We start from the raw sequence: 17,603 nt of genomic DNA on the forward strand, positions 1-17,603 counted from the left end.
TCCTGCCACGTGCATGGATGTGTGTGATGTCCTTAGGTTAGCTAGGTTTAAGTAGTTCTAAGTCTAGGGTACTGATGACCTCAGATGTTAAGTCCCATAATGCTTGAAGCCATTTTGTGAAACCGCCTCTTGTGACTTCAATGGTGTCAAGCCAGAGCTTATGAAAGCTGGTTCTGCGTCGATACTACTGTGTCGTGTGTTGGTTAGAATGAGGCCAGTTGAGGGCGTGTAACCAACATGCCTGTGTGCTAGACACACTGGACCTACGTCACCCACAACCAGCATTAACCGTCCCTGTACTGATCGACCGAGTGCAACAGGTATGCAACTCCATCCCACAAACTGACATTCGGTACGTGTACAATATAAAGCATGCATATTTGCATACTTGCATTCAACATTCTGGTGGTTACAACGGTTATTAGCGTACCAGTACTTGATATATTCAGCGGTGTATCTCGCTCTTACACTAGCATCTGTCATCTTGCAAACCGAGTGAGGTGGCTCAGTGGTTAGCACACTGGACTCGCATTCGGGAGGACGACGGTTCAAAACCGTCTCCGGTCATCCTGATTTAGGTTTTCCGTGATTTGTGATTTCCCTAAATCGTTTCAGCGGACGGCCGATTTCCTTCCCAATCCTTCCCTAATCCGAGTCTGTGCCCGTCTCTAATGACCTCGTTGTCGACGCGACGTTAAACACTAATCTCCTCCTCCTCCTCCTCATCTTGCAATACGTTATCTAGACAAATTTTATTACCGTATATTAGGTTTTTTTTGGCTTTGTGCATGTGTTCAAAAATTGGGTGAACCGCTTCGAGTATTGTGTAACCGCGATTGGTCGTCATTTATCTGATGTAGTATTTCATAAGTAAACTTAAATAAAGAGCTTTGTGCAAAATTTCAGCTTTGTTTCGCGATTAGTTTGTGTTATTCGAGTTCGAAATCGTCAAAATATTGTGAAAGACCCTACAGATATCGTTACTGAACTCGTATGCAGCCACCTTACATCATCCACGCAGCTCTACAGGTGTGAATTTAATTTGACTTCGTTTGCTCCATGGTTCAGAACGCGATTTCGCTCCGTCGTTGGAGTGCTGTCGTAGTCCTGCATGCTGTGCCCGCACCAGAATAATCTGCGCCCACGCCGTCCTCGCAAAGGGGCTGGGTGGGGGTGGAGAGCGGTCGTAATCGGGCTAATGAACTGCCCTCGAGCGCTCGCTTTAAAACGGCTGACGCCGCGTGGGGTGGAGGGCGCAGGGCGGAGGGTGGTTAAGTGGCCGCCGGCTGAGCTGGCTAATATATCGCGCACCTGGGCAGTGGCGGCGGTTCAGCCCCGGTCGAAGGCGGGGGAGGCACGCGATTTATGGCTGGGGCTGCGCCCCCCCCCCCCCCCCCCAACCCATATCCCCCACCCACATATGTCGAGCTATGCCGGACATTCGCTGCCTGCCGATTTGGACTCGTCTGGTGGTTGAACCTCACAGCTATTCGCTCTGTATTAATGCACAGTAGGCCAATAACATTGCAATAGCATGGGGGAAGCATACAACCAAAGTCACATTAGCTTGAAGTGTCTACATGCTTGGATATGCAGATGTTTACCATTTCGGTACAACAACATGAAGCTGGTGGGAATAAAGCCATCTGCGTAATATTATCTTATATTAAAAATGTAGACCTATAAATACGTAAGCTTCCGCAGTCGATACCAGTGTCACTAGAAGCCTTGCGGGTGTAATGCCACAACATATTATAAAATCTTTAAAATACTAAATCAAAACTTCAAAACACTACTAGAAAAAGAATGGAAATGACGTGGAAACAACTCCAAAAAGACATATTACAAACAGTAGAAGATACCGGTTAGCCAGTACTAGGCAACTTGTACCTACTAGTGACAGACCAACTGAACATCACTCGAAAACTCCTCCTAAATCTGAACGGTGCAATTGAACGACCTCTGCCACTATTTAGAGCATTCTTAAACAATATTGTAAATTGTGGACCAATGGATAAGATATAAAAGAAAACAAATTATGCATAAAAATAAAGCTTTTATTACTAATTTCCCATAAAAAATATTTCCTGGAAACCAACACATTTCTTTTATCTTATGTACTTCCTCACGACTGCTTTGAATGAAAAGCGCTTTGTAGATTCTAATTTGCCAATTTCATTATTTATGAGTAAATCACTTTAGGTTCACTAATAGCAGATTGTATATAGAGCATGTCATGAACTTACATGAGGTCTTAGGAATTAGGAAAATCGGCACCTTGAAATACGGGATAAAATTTGTAGAATCAGAAGGCTTGTGATTCTGTTGTTGGAAATACATTGCTCAACATATTAAAATAGTTAGGGCCAGGTAACGAAACAACAGAAATAATTAAAGCAGTTTCAACCAACACAAAAGTAAAACTTGTGGGGAAACAAACGATCAGACAAGAAGGAGGCTTGTCGCCCCTAACTTTTAATTGCACATTACATAAAGTCGTTAGAGAACGGAGGAAGGCCATATATACAAAGGGTATACATAAAGGAAGAAAGCGAAGCAAGATCATGGTAGATTTTCTAGTATTTACAGATGGCATGACACTTTTTAAAGCCTCGCTTCAAAGCAAAGAAGAAGAAGTAACAGAATTATAACGTCAGGGATTACAAATATTATTTTAAAAAAGACACAGCTCATGACAGATATAAGTATAGTATTTCAAAAGATAAAAATAGGTAACAATTCAATATCTAAAGCAGACTGTTTTAAACAAGAATATCTAGAAGAATGTAAATGAGACAAAAAAGGAAAGGACAGTAATTGAAACTACGGTACATAAAATGCAGAGAGCCTTTCAAATATACAGCCACACTAAGAAAAAGAAATCCTGGAAACCAGAGTTGAAACTCTTTGAAAAAGGGGTCAGACCAAAAATACTCTATGTAGCAGAAACTCTTAAGCGAAGAAATAAGGAAGCGGTCCAAGTATTAGAAAAAATTCAAAGACGAATCCTAATAAAGCTTCTAGGACCGAAAAACAGCAGTGAATGAGAATACAGATTAAGACCTAATACGGAACTGTATCAAACAGTTAGAAAGGTAAAGGACGTAACGAGGAAAAGGTTAAAACTCTATGGATGTATATGAAGGATGAAAAATGTCGGGATAACTAAACAAATCTTTGAGTTACCAGACAATTAAAAATCCAAAATCACATGTCTGAGAGAAGTAGGAAGAGATATCGAGAAAGTTGGAGTCGAATTTGACACGATAAGAAACAGAACGCTTTTCAAAGAAACCATAGAAACTACAGGCTTTCATGGCAGAAAAACAATAAAGAACTGAAAGTAAGAGGGCACAAGGAGAGAATAAAAGAAGAGTGGGCCCAAAGGAAACTGTACTAGAAAACAAAGAAGCAGAAACGGTGTTAATTTCTCGTACCTTACAAAAGGTTTAATCAAAACCAAAAAGTTAAAAATAAATAAAAACAAGAAGGTAAGGGCGTGATTCCCTTCCTGGACATGTTGGTCTGCAGAACTCCCAAAGGCAAAGTACGACGAAAGTTCCCCGAAAACCTACCCCCATCAGTTGGTAGCTATACTCCGAATCCCATCTTCATCCGGTTCAGAAGTGTTCTATCCGGGTGTATACGAGATACAATGTGACTGCAATGCAGCATACACTGCTGAAAATGGTAAACCTGTCAGCGTCCACACATAGCAGATCATGAGCCCTATGTTCGGTTGGGGCAACACAACAGATCGGCAGTAGCGGAGCACCAGCGCGATTACGGGCAGGCTATCAGCCTTCAAGAAAGATGAATATTGGGTAACACAGTCGTGGATACACACTGCGGTATCGACGGTAACTTTGTCGACCGCAGCCGGTGAACCGCGTACCGCACGCAGCTTCGCAGGAGACGGCATATTTAAACCTCCCGCCAGTGCGCCATGGACGAGCTCGCTCTTCCATCGCTTGCTGGATGGCGCCGCGCGTTCACTCCACCGGAGGACACTCATTTGATACCGCACTGCTGCCATTCTGACTGGCTGGCGAATATTATTAAGCAGCCAAACTCAGAGCTTCGCCCAGTTTCAGTGAACTCACAAACTTATCAACATTAGTACGGAAGACTCCATGAGGGAAAAAATACTTCAACGTGGCACGACACCACTAAAAAATTACTACGCGTCAGTGTGTATCAGCATTCAAGACTATTTGTTACCATGAGGAAGATTACTCTCATTGTACATGAAGCACCACAGAAGAACCTGCAGCTATACAAAGCTATGTGTATCTCGGTTGTTAAGAGCACATATTGTAAATAAACTTATAACATGTTACCTTCTTGTATATATAGGATTGTCTTGTGAGACGCGGGTCTAGGGGCGCCGGCACGGTAGTTCAGCGTGTTTCGTTCAGAGTTATCTGCCCTCTGTCACAAAAAAACAGAGTGAATGAATTGACGATGTACTTGAACGAGTGTCATGGGAATCCGCCCCGAACAAATGAAACGAATAACGAACAAAATGTGATAAAAGAAGTGAGTAGCGTCTTCGATTAGTAATCGAAACGACCTCGAACCCTACCCCCGCTTAAATCACACATTTAGCCAACGGCCTTGCCAAACAGGGCAGAGGCGCGGACAGAGGTTCAGTGCATTCTCTTGCCATTGGGGAGGGAAACTGCTCCTAAAGGCGGAAGAATCAGCAATGATCAAAGGCATGAGGATGCAAAAGGCAATGGATACCACTGCATTAACGACACATGATGTGTATCTACAGGACATGTGGCCTGTAATTGAAAAAGCGTCATGATGATCTTTCTATTGGCAAAAGATTCCGGTATAGTTCCCCATTCGGATCTCCGTAAGGGGACTGCCAAGGGGTAGGTGACCATGAAAAAAAAAAAAAAAAAAAAAAAAGACCGAATAATCAACGAAAGGATAACGTAGTACGGGCCGGGATATCAGAAGTTTGAATATGGTAGGAAAGCTAGAAAATCTAAAAAGGGAAATACTAAGGCTCAATCTTGTGAAGGGGGTGTCAGTGAAGTGTAAAAGAAAGAAAGCAAAAATTTCTGTCAGATGAGCATAGGGTAATATCAACAGTAGCGGAAAATGGTATAATGGAGATAGGCTTCGTTATGAATAGGAAGGTAGAGCAGTTCAGTGATAGGGTTTTTCTCAACAGAAACGACATTAAAGCAACACCAACAACGATAGTTCAGGTACACATGCGACGCCGCAAGCCGAAGATGTAAAGGGAAATATAATGGGTAGTTTAATACGTAAATTGAGACGAAAATCTAGTAGTCATGGGGGGATTAGAATGCTGTTTTAAGGGAAGGGGAAGAAGTTACGGTGGCTAGGACAGTTGCAAAGTCTAAGAGAAAGAAGAAGGTTCTGCTGTTAGGTAGTTCTCATGGTAGAGGTGTAGGCCAGCAGTTGCAGGAAGTTTTGGGGAGTGAGTACCAGATCACCAGCATTGTGAAGCCTAATGCAGGATTGGCTCAAGTGAATTTTAACATAGGGGGGCTATGTAGGGATTTTACAAAAGAGGATCAGGTAGTGATTGTGGGTGGGGCTGGTAATAGTATCGATAGGGATGGGGAGTATGACATAGATGGTGACCTGGAAAAGATAGCAACTCAGACTGGCAACACGAATGTGCATTTCGTGGAACTGTTTCAGCGTCACGATCGGCCTCATCTTAATACAGCCGTCAGGCGTAATAACATGAGACTTGGGGGTGCGCTGATGACAGAAGGCATGAGTCACATTTCAGTGGTGTCGGTGGAGTCTATCAGCAGGACGGGTTTCACTAGACTGGCCTGCACCTCAACAGGTATGGAAAGGGAAGGTTGGCAAAACTTATAGGTGACAGCATAGATGGGGGTGGTGGGATCACTCATGGGAAAATTCCGGTAGTTGTGGGTGTTAGAGCTGTACCTTTTTTAGATTGAAGTCAGCTGATAGGCATTCCTGCTTAAGGGAAGTCTCTCTAACAAAGAAACCACTTTCTACAAAGCTTGGGTATCCGATTAATGAGGGAATTAGTATATTTCATCAAAATATACAAGGTATTAGAGATAAAGTTAGTGAACTGCTTATAGATGTTGACTCTGAAATTATTGGTATATCTGAACACTTCTTAAATAAGGAGATAATTCAGAGGCTTCCTTTACCAGGATACAGGTTGGCTGGCAGCTTTTCTAGGAGCTCTTTGCGGTGTGGGGGAGTAGCCATGTATGTGAAAAACGGTATCCCATTTGAGTCAATTGATGTTTCAAAGTACTGCACTGAAAAGGTGTTTGAATGTTGTGCAGGTGTGGTTAAATTTAGTGGAGCTAAACTTCTTACTGTTGTTATTTATAGATCCCCAGACTCCGATTTCACAACATTTTTGCTAAAGCTAGAGGAGGTTCTTGGTTCACTTTATAGGAAATACAAAAAGTTAGTTATATGTGGTGACTTCAATATAAATTGTATAAGTGATTGTGCAAGGAAAAGGATGGTGGTAGACCTCCTTAATTCATATAATCTTATGCAAACCGTATTCTTTCGAACGAGAGTGCAAGGGAACAGTAGAACAACCATAGACAATATTTTTGGTCATTCGTCATTACTAGAAGGGCATTCTGTTAACAAAATGGTGAATGGCCTTTCAGATCATGATGCACAAATTTTAAGTCTAAAAGATTTTTGTGCTGCAACACATGTTAAATATAGTTACCAACTTTTTAGGAAAGCTGATCCAGTTGCTGTAGAGACTTTTGTAAACCTTATCAAGGAACAAGAGTGGCAAGATGTTTATAGTGCTGATACAGTAGACGATAAATATAATGCTTTCCTCAAGACTTTTCTCGTGCTCTTTGAAAGTTGCTTTCCGTTAGAACGTTCAAAACAGGGTACTAGCACAAACAGGCAGCCTGGGTGGCTGACTAAAGGTATAAGAATATCTTGTAGAACAAAGTGACAATTATATCAAAACGTTAGAAACAGTCACAATCTAAATGCAATAGCCCATTACAAACAGTATTGTAAGGTGCTTAAAAAAGTTATTAGGAAGGCAAAAAGTATGTGATATGCAGATAGAATAGCTAAGTCCCAGGATAAAATTAAAACCATATGGTCAGTCGTAAAGGAAGTGGCTGGTCTGCAGAGACAGGTCGAGGATATAGAATCAGTGCGTAGTGGGAATGTCCGTGTTACTGATAAGTCGCATATATGTACAGTATTTAATAATCACTTTCTGAATATAGCAGGTGAACTAAATAGAAACCTAGTCCCAACAGGGAATCATATAGCGCTCGTAGAAAAAAGTGTTCCGAGACTGTTACCTGAAATGCTCCTCCATGATACTGACAAGAGGGAGATTGAGTTAATAATTAAATCACTAAAGACCAAGAACTCTCATGGATATGACGGGGTATCTAGCAGAATACTGAAGTATTGTTCCACGTATGTTAGCTCAGTACTTAGCCATATCTGTAACTTTTCCTTTAGGAGTGGTCGGTTTCCTGACTGATTAAAGTACTCGGTAGTGAAGCCACTTTATAAAAAGGGAGACAGGGATAATGTTGACAATTATAGACCTACTTCTATGCCATCGGTGTTTGCTAAAGTTATCGAGAGGGTTGTATATACAAGGTTACTGCAGCATTTAAATTCACATAATTTGCTGTCAAATGTACAGTTTGGTTTTAGAAATGGCTTAACAACTGAAAATGCTATAGTCTCTTTTCTCTGTGAGGTTTTGGACGGATTAAATAAAAGGTTGCGAACGTTAGGTGTTTTCTTTGATTTAACGAAGGCTTTTGACTGTGTTGACCACAAAATATTACTGCAGAAGTTGGAACATTATGGAGTAAGGGGAGTAGCTTACAATTGGTTCGCCTCTTACTTTAAGAACAGAAAGCAGAAGGTAATTCTCCGCAATACTGAGAGTGGTAATGATGTTCAGTCCCAATGGGGCACTGTTAGATGGGGCGTTCCCCAAGGATCGGTGCTGGGGCCACTGCTGTTTCTTATTTATATAAATGATATGCCTTCTAGTATTACAGGTGATTCAAAAATATTTCTGTTTGCTGATGACACCAGCTTGGTAGTGAAGGATCTTGTGTGTAATATTGAAACATTATCAAATAATGTAGTTCATGAAATAAGTTCGTGGCTTGTGAAAAGTAATTTGATGCTAAATCACAGTAAGACTCAGTTTTTACAGTTTCGAACTCACAATTCAACAATAACTGATATTTTAATCAGACAGAATGGGCATGTTATAAGCGAGACGGAACTGTTCAAGTTCCTAGGCGTACAGATAGATAGTAAGCTGTTGTGGAAAGCCTATGTTCAGGATCTTGTTCAGAAACTAAATGCCGCTTTATTTACCGTTAGAACAGTATCTGAAATAAGTGACATTTCAACACGAAAAGTAGTCTACTTCGCATATTTTCATACGCTTATGTCATATGGTATTATTTTTTGGGGAAATTCTTCTGATTCACAAAGGGTATTTTTGGCTCAAAAACGGGCTGTTCGAGCTATGTGTGGTGTAAGTTCGAAAACCTCTTGTCGACCCCTTTTCAATAGTCTCGGAATTTTGACATTGCCCTCGCAGTATATATTTTCTTTAATGTCGTTTGTTGTTAGCAATATTAGCTTATTCCCAAGAGTTAGCATCTTTCACTCAGTTAATACTAGGCAGAAATCAAATCTGCATGTGGAATGCACTTCCTTGACTCTTGTGCAGAAAGGAGTGCAGTATTCTGCTGCATCCATTTTCAATAAGCTACCACAAGAACTCAAAAATCTTAGCAGTAGCCCAAATGCTTTTAAGTCTAAACTGAAGAGTTTCCTCATGGCTCACTCCTTCTACTCTGTCGAGGAGCTCCTGGAAGAGCTAAAAAATTAAGCAAATTCCAGGGTTACAGTCTTGATTTTCTTTATTTAAACTAACGATGTGTCGCCTCAATATGTTTCTTATATTTCATTTTATCTGTTTCTACAATCTACAACTGAATATGTTTCTTATATTTCATTTTATCTATTTCTACAATCGTGTTGTAATTTCATGTATTGACTCGTTCCATGACCATGAAGACTTCTCCTTAATGTGGTCCCACGGAACAATAAATAAATAAAAAATAAATAAAGAGTTACGGGAGAATATGGACTTAGTACTAGGAATGAGAGAGGAGAAAGATTCATTGAGTTCTACAATAAATTTCGGCTAGTAATACGTTACTAAGCGCCTTGTTAGAGGTTGCTTCCTATCAGCTGAAGGCTATGCTGCTTTACTACTTGACGTCGCGAACATGAGTGGACGAGAGGTCGCTAGAAACTTGATGCCAACCGCGCAGCGGCGCTGGTCGCGACTCGCGGGTCCAACGATACTAATACGGACCGCGGTCGATAACTGCAACCCCTAATAAGTGTGGTATCGAACGTTGATACCACAACAAATTTGTCCAGAAAGACAAGTCATTTAGGAATGAAATAAATAGGAAGTGCAGAGAAGCTAAGGCGAAATGTTTGCGTGAAAAATGTGAAGGAATCGAAAAAGAAATGATCGTCGGAACGACTGACTCAGCACATGGAAAACTGAAAACAACTTTCGGTGAAACTAAAGGCAGTTGGAGCTGTAGGATGGTCGTCAGCTAAGCTCATAGTATTTTTATTTAGAGAAATAACATCTTACTTCTTGCACAAACAGATTATTCCTCATCATCGAGCATTGCAGAAGCGTTCGGTATTTTGCTGTTAAGAGGAATTGCAATTTACTAATAAAATTGCCCTAAGCTTAATCAGAAGGATTTTACACATATCACATATGACAGTGCCCCCTCCCCCCATAGCTGAATGGTATCGTTCACGCTATTACGCCGGGGACACGGGTTCAATTACTGGTGATAGCAACAATTTAAACTGACTCGCTTCTCAGTGAAATGAGGTCAAATGAGCATATTTGAACCAAGTTGCAAGTCACCCGAGATTTGTTTCCAATTTAGCTACAAAATTTATAGCAAAATTTTTGTTATTATAAAGAGCAAGTCCGTGTTGATATTAAAAACTTGCAGGGAATATGGTAAATGGTAAATGTAGAGTACCATTGTCCGGAAACAACCGAGTCGAAAGTTGTGAGCGAGAAACGTTACTGTGGATACCTATTACAGTGGATTACACGTACCAGTACTGCTGTTGGTAAGAGTGTGAGGTAGGCAATTTTCAGAGGTGGTAATATGGACCAATACAAGGAAAAACATATAGTAAACTCGGTCTGTAAAATGTATACCTTAAGAGCTTGAAAAGCGAGCGTTTTGTTTATCCTTACTTGGTCTCTCTCGGACCTGTCTTTAGCACCTCTAAGACGAGCTCATACCAAAACTCCGATTTAGTTCGTACTATGTGCTGCCGTCGAGCAGAACGGGCGTAAACTTAATTAAAAGTAACCCCAGAACTACGGAGAATACGAAAAGCATAACTAACACGTATAGAAGATGTCAAATTAAATGATCAAAATGGGGGTCAGCAATACTGATATTAGTATACATCTACTTGCTACAGCGATCACTTCTTCAACCATCACCTGCCGACCACACAACCGAGGTAGATTCTTCCTGCACGTCGGTCGGTGGGCTGAAGAGAGTGTAGTAAAACGCTGAAACTGGTTGCCAAATAAAATAAGGTTGAAAATTTACGGCTGAAAGGTATTTAATTTGACATCCTCTATCGAACAGAGGAGTTCCGCAACCATTTCTAAAAAGATGGACATACAGAGACTTTTCACGTATAGTTTCTGTGGGGAAGGTCGTAGAGCGTTAGAACATCGTACAAAACCGAATGACGAAAACATTTTTTTAAGTGTTATATGGGAGTAATAACACATCCGCACTTGTGATGCAATTGTTTCTTCATCCTTATTTCCGATTGTTTATGTTTGTTCTATGAAATTACAAGTGCACTAGCTGCTTCATCACGAGTCGTGTCTGTTCTGCCGCCCATGTGCGACAGGATACCGCACCTATCTACACAAATGTCCTCCATAAGTTTGCTACTTTCAGCTAACGAAGCGAAAGCAAACAGCGAAACGAACGTTGCTACAAACTCCGGAAAGTCTTTTTATATGTCAGGAATATGTTCTTTCATGCAACAATTTCACGCGTAAACAGTTAAAAAAGATTGTCATCTTCCGAGTTTGAATACAGGAAGTCGCCCAGGCGAAATTTGCAAAGCAATCATTTACAGATATACTTTTATTTTTCTCCGTGGCTCTGGTGCTGCTTTTAATTACCGTCTACGTATGTTCTACTGGACGACAACACATAGTACGAACTAAACCGGTGTGCTGGTTGATACTCTATCGACAAACAACTATTGTTACCTACCTAAGTGTCTGACATCTGGAGATCTGGGTGTGTCTAACAATCCTACCACAACAAAGGTCAAAAATTAATTATGAAACTTCCTGGTAGATTAAAAACTGTGTGCCCGACCGAGACTCGAACTCGGGACCTTTGCCTTTCGCGGGCAAGTGCTCTACTAACTGAGCTACCGAAGCACGACTCACGCCCGGTCTCACAGCTTTACTTCTGCCAGTATCTCGTCATAAATTAATTATGATTGTAGTGTTACTCACGCTGCTAAATATTGCATTTTAGGGCAACAACAAAGTTATATTATGTGGCAGGTATCATTAGAACACAGTTAATAAAGTCATTTCTTGAAATAATGGATAAACTAGGCACTCATCTTTTCGTGTTTCCCACGCTGGTCTCGTTGTGAACTCATGGCTCAATCGTCGAAAATCTAGGTAGTGATGATTCCAAGCTCGGATGCAAAGAGGCCTAGGTGTTATTCTGCGATATTAAAAAGTTTTATAGATGTGTTTCATAAACCATTCTTGAAGATTAAACTTTTGCAAGTTAGGACAATGGTGATGTAAAAAAGTAATCAGCACTCCGAATTTAAGTTCTTTTTTATTACTTTTGTTGCACCATCACTTCACAATCTAAAACATACTTGAAAATATCTTCCTCACTGTTAAAGTTCACATTTCATAAACTGATTACAATTTGCATGTTTTCAACATGACGACCTAGACTTGACTCTCTAAAAACCGCTTATGCACCCAAAAATCAGAGTTACAAGTGCGTCAAAGATCATAGTGACAAAAGAAAGAATACACATAAGAATGATATCATTTCAATATAAACATATCGATGTATCAAAGTACCTCTACATTAATGAAATTAAATCTGAATGTTGTCACAGAAATATGTTAACTATTTTACAGAAACACAGTAGAATATTGCTGGTATCGAGACGTTGAGGTGAGGTGCCGTAATGGTTACGTAATTCAATTACAAGTGCAGTTCTCGTAAATCATAAATCATAATCGCAGACCGAAATACATTCACATTAATGGTTAAACAAAAGAGTTGGCACATGCACTAAACTGGAACACCGCCACAGTGAAGAAAACAAATTAGTAATGCAAGGGCTGGAACATGGTCACAGTGCAGGAAACAAATGCAGAGTGCAGGGATTTGTTTCCATAGTGTTGCCTACACAGTATCAGTCGTAGAACAACAATTTGGCACTGAGATTCAGATCCTCTGAATTTAATAAGTCACTTATTTAAAAATTGGATGTATAAAATGACCGAATGCCAACAAAATGAGCATAATGTCTCGTAACGTGGACTGAGAAATTGCTCCAACAAAACGAGCACATTCGTCTAAAATACTGAAATACGAAATTCTCTAGAAGCCTAGTTTAATCATTATTGTGGCGCTAACATTGTGTGAGGTATGCTACCAGCTTTACTAAACTGTGCAGCACGCAAATGCAAAGTAAACCAGCCCAAGACCCACTAAATAATGCAATTACTCAGGCAACTCAATTTGTGTAGCAAATGTCGCAAATTGAGAGCTGCCCAGAAAGTGGACAGCGCTAAAGCGAAATGCGAAACTTACTGAAAACTCGGCAAACGTCATCACCGGGTAGAGACGGCAGAAAAAGGCTGTCACCGAAGTCCTCTGGACTAGGAGTGCCCCACATGGATTCTCCACGACAAGTCCTCTAAATTCTCCTATTCTAAACCTAACTATTTTTTTTTTCGAAAAACTCTACGTTCATGGGAGGACACATAGTCATTGCCCCAGTGACAGCTATCGCTTCTGTGAGCTGTGTTACCATAGGGACTCTCTTCCCCATTCCGGAACCTCTGTGACTGACCTCCTGGGATCGACACTTCGTTTCTTAACAACTTCGAGCTTTCCTCCAGAGTTAGCAAGCCTCATATTCACCTCAAAAATAGCCAAGAAAAGTGCAGAAAAATAATCAAATGTCGTTCAGCAGTACGTGACAGTCACGTCAAAAGCTATGAGCACCTCTTCATCTCCACTACTGTGAAACAAATATCTTCTGCTAGGCAAGGGCCCATGGCTCTTAAGGTTTATCTTGTTTGGTCTTTACTACTTCCCAAAAATATGCAAAATCAAAAAGCTTGCAGTAAGAGAGATGTTTCACAGTATCGAAGATGAAAAAGTGCTCAGAGCTTTTGAAGTATGAATTTTTGAGTCCATGTTTACAAGACATTATCTTGTTTTGGGCCATTCTACCACCTACAGTCTGTACATACCCTACAATCTTAGCAACAACAGAATCGGAACATGTATTCCACTGTCAGATATATCAGAACGATTTTTTCTTATAACTTTCGACTTGGTCGGTTTCGGGATAGTCTCGCTTACCTCAAACCGGTACATTGACCATTCTTCATGACCCCTGGAAGTTTGTAATTCGAATCTGTAAATACAGGGTGGATCTCAATGATTAATAGCGAAAACTAACACGGTGAAAGTATGTGATAACAGAAACAAAATTTGCGTCGAATTAGGCGGGGAACTATCCAAAACTTCTATGTTTCAGATATACTTGACGAACTAGGACACCATCATACGAAGTCAGTATCGGCTTGTAACAACACATTCGCAGCGCACCCGTGTTTACTGGAACATTTTTGATTGTATTATCGTATACTTTCAACTTTGTGAGTTTTCGCTACAAACCATAATGCATCCTGTATAGAAATGTTGCCTTTGGACCCCTATGGCGCCCCTCTTAGGTTGGCTTCCCAAACGGCCTCTTGTGTCTCTTGGACCTTACACCGTCTGGAGCAGCTGTTCAAAATGGCTCTGAGCACTATGGGACTCAACATCTGAGGTCATCAGTCCCCTAGAACTTAGAACTGCTTAAACCTAACTAACGTAAGGACATCACACACATCCATGCCCGAGGCAGGATTCGAACCTGCGACCGTAGCGGTCGTGCGGTTCCAGACTGAAGCGCCTAGAGCCGCTCGTCCACACCGCCCGGCTCGGGCAGCTGTACTGAAGGCATGTAGACCTCTAGGGAAAAGCGATATGGGCTGACATAAGCTAAGAGAGCGTGCTCAAAAGAAATGTCTCCGCATGTTTTACTTGAAAACTCTTAAAGCTTTTTAAATAAAACAAAGTTTATAAACATTCTATGTCTTGAAACTTCCTGGCAGATTAAAACTGTGTGCCGGACCAAGACTCGAACGCGGGCCTTTGCCTTTCGCTTGGGTAGCTCAGTTGGCAGAGCACTTGCCCGCTAAACGCAAAGGTCCTGATTTCGAATCTCGGTCCGGCACACAGTGTTAATCTGCCAGGAAGTTTCATATCAGCGCATACTCCGCTGCAGAATGAAAATCTCATTCTACGTCTTTATTCTTCACGTCTACATATTTATTTCTCAGTATAGTCACCCTTGCAGAGAACCTAGTTCTCCCAAGCTCACACCAGTTTTTCATACTGTCGTGGCAGAATGTTTTATTTTGTTAACGGAACCACAACCTCACCTCTGCTTGCACCGATTCATCACTTTTAAAGCCGCGAGCCTTTCGCGGACAAGTGCTCTACCGACACAGCTACCCACGCACTACTCACAACCCCTCCTCACAGCTTCAATTCTGCTAGTACCTCGTCTCCTACCTTCCAAACTTCACAGAAGCTCTTCTGCGAACCTTCCAGAACTAACAAACCTGGAAGAAAGGAGTCGTGAGCAGTGCTTGGGTAGCTCAGTTGGCAGAGCACTTGCCCGCTAAAGGCAAAGGTTCTGATTTCGAATCTCGGTCCGGCTCACAGTGTTAATCTGCCAGGAAGTTTCATATCAGTGCATACTCCGATGCAGAATGAAAATCTCATTCTACGTCTTTATTCTTCACGTCTACATATTTACTCCCGGTATAGTCACCCTTGCAGAGAACCTAGTTCTCCCAAGCTCACACCAGTTTTTTCATACTGTCATGGCAGAATGTTTTATTTTGTTGACGGAACCACAACCTCACCTCTGCTTGCACCGATTCATCACTTTTAAAGCCGCGAGCCGTAACCGCGCGGTATTAGGTGCCTTTTCACGGTTCGCGCGGCTCCCTCCGTCTTAGGTTCGAGTCCTCCCGCTGGCAGGGTATGCTTGTTGTCTTTAGCGTAAGTTATTTTAAATTAGATTAAGTAATGTGTAAGTGACTGATGACCTCAGCAGTTTGGTCCCATAGGAGCTTACCACAAAATCACTATCAAAGTGAAGTCCTCGAAGGCTGTATTTTAAGTTTTGGAAACAAATGAAAATCGGGTGGGACGAATCCGCGACTGAATGGAGGATGATTGATGACAGTGAAACCTAGGCGTCGGATTATTGCAGATGTCGTAGCGCTTGTGTAGAGTTTGGTATTGTCATGCTGAAACAGAGGATGCTCCATATGTGATTGAACTCTTGGAATTCCAAACTCGATTACAGCACGCATGCACTAAGATAGTTACGTTACACCGCCGCCGTGTTACATTCTACAATTCGGAGTCCTCTAGCGACAGAGTTGCAACTTGGACAGCAAATCGGGAAAATCGACCGAGTGAGATGTATGACATATAATACCCCAACCGATATTGAGAATAGAATATAAAGTTCGGAGGCATTACTTGTCAGAATGTTATCAAGGATGTAGAGAGTTATAGATGCTTGAAGATGTGAAAGTTAGTGCCAAGACAGAACTACTGGATTACTTAACAAAGATTATTGAGGCGTCTGCCACATCCCGTCTATAAAGATTTTAGTGTTCATGACTGAAGACGACAGACAAATTATAGGTAAGGGAAGAAATGGAAATCGAAGGGCGTATAGGATTTGGGGGAGGGGGGGGGGAGGTGGGGAGGAGAGGAGAAGAAAGCACCGTTTCGTCAACTACGTGATACCTTGTGGAACATAAATTCAAATGTGGGCGTCAGTACATATGGTGTTGTATCGGTTATCGGCGAAAACACGAAGAAGTCCAGGAGCTCTACTGTTTCCTCCGACTGGGAACACTGGGACAAGGGACCGCCATTCCGGTGCGTTATATATCGCGGGCCCGTCGGGTTATTTGTCTGGACCCATTGGATTGGGCGTGGCAGAGCGCTGTTTGGCTGATAGCGAGAGCCGGATCTGTCCTTTCCGCCACACAAACAGGTGACACAGTTGTCAGGGAATTAGTTAGCTACAAATTTATAGCCATTGCCGCTGACAAGCTACATGACAGGCGGCGAGGGAGGTATACGACAAATAACACCGGGCCTTTTACTTCCTGAGACGGCAACCGTGGCCAGTAGCCGTGGCGCTATATAGCCCCCTTTTTTTTTCGTCCTCTGATTATGCAGCGGCTTAGTAGCCGAGTACGCCAGTTCCTCACATTTTATCGGCGACTGTCAAGTGTTAAACACAACAAAGAAACATTTAACTTTCTTCAAAGCCGCATTTCCGATTTAGTAGAAGGTATGCTGCTATATTAGCATCAGAAGTTAGTACGCGAAAAAAAAAGCTGTATACAGCAACCAAAAGATGTAAAAGATTAACAAGTGATCTCTCCAAAATTTTTCATGTCGTATCTTTTTTCTATGATAAAAAGTCTCAATAAGAGTGAAACCCGTATTAAGTTACCAATCACCCTAATTACATAGGGTACCCCATAACGTTTCATGTTAGGGCCCTTATCTTTTTTTTGTGCAAATAGATGGCATCAGTTGTCACTATACCTATGCTAAGTTTGTTTAGTTTGCAGATGATTCAAGCATTGCAAAACATATAAAGTATAGGTTTAGGAAGAGCTGTTCGTGACAAACAGCCAGTCACTGTTACTAAACTTTGAAAGACTTCCAGATACACACACTCACTACATGCAGTTCAGAATCTGCAAGAGATTTCCGCCAAAATCACCCATAAAATATATGGACAGTGTTAGATCCTTGTGATTACGACTAGATAATAAAAGTAAGATGGAGGCGCATACCACAGGATTGCTTAGAGCTCTAGATATTTTTGTATTTGAAATGCAATCTTGTCACATACAAGTGACGTAAAAATAACTGCATAACGTTGAGTGGTATTATGCTTTGCGGTAACAAACTAAAACGCTTTGGATCCAAAATTATATAGGGTAACTCATTTTTAGTGCGAACTCAAGAATGACTTGCAGAAGCCTTTCAAAAAACGGAATGTAATAAATACTGCTTCTTAGTTTACTTATTCCTTAATGAAGTTTGTCATAA

The sequence above is a fragment of the Schistocerca americana genome, chromosome 8, assembly GCF_021461395.2.
Source record: "Schistocerca americana isolate TAMUIC-IGC-003095 chromosome 8, iqSchAmer2.1, whole genome shotgun sequence".
Lineage (NCBI taxonomy): Eukaryota > Metazoa > Arthropoda > Insecta > Orthoptera > Acrididae > Schistocerca > Schistocerca americana.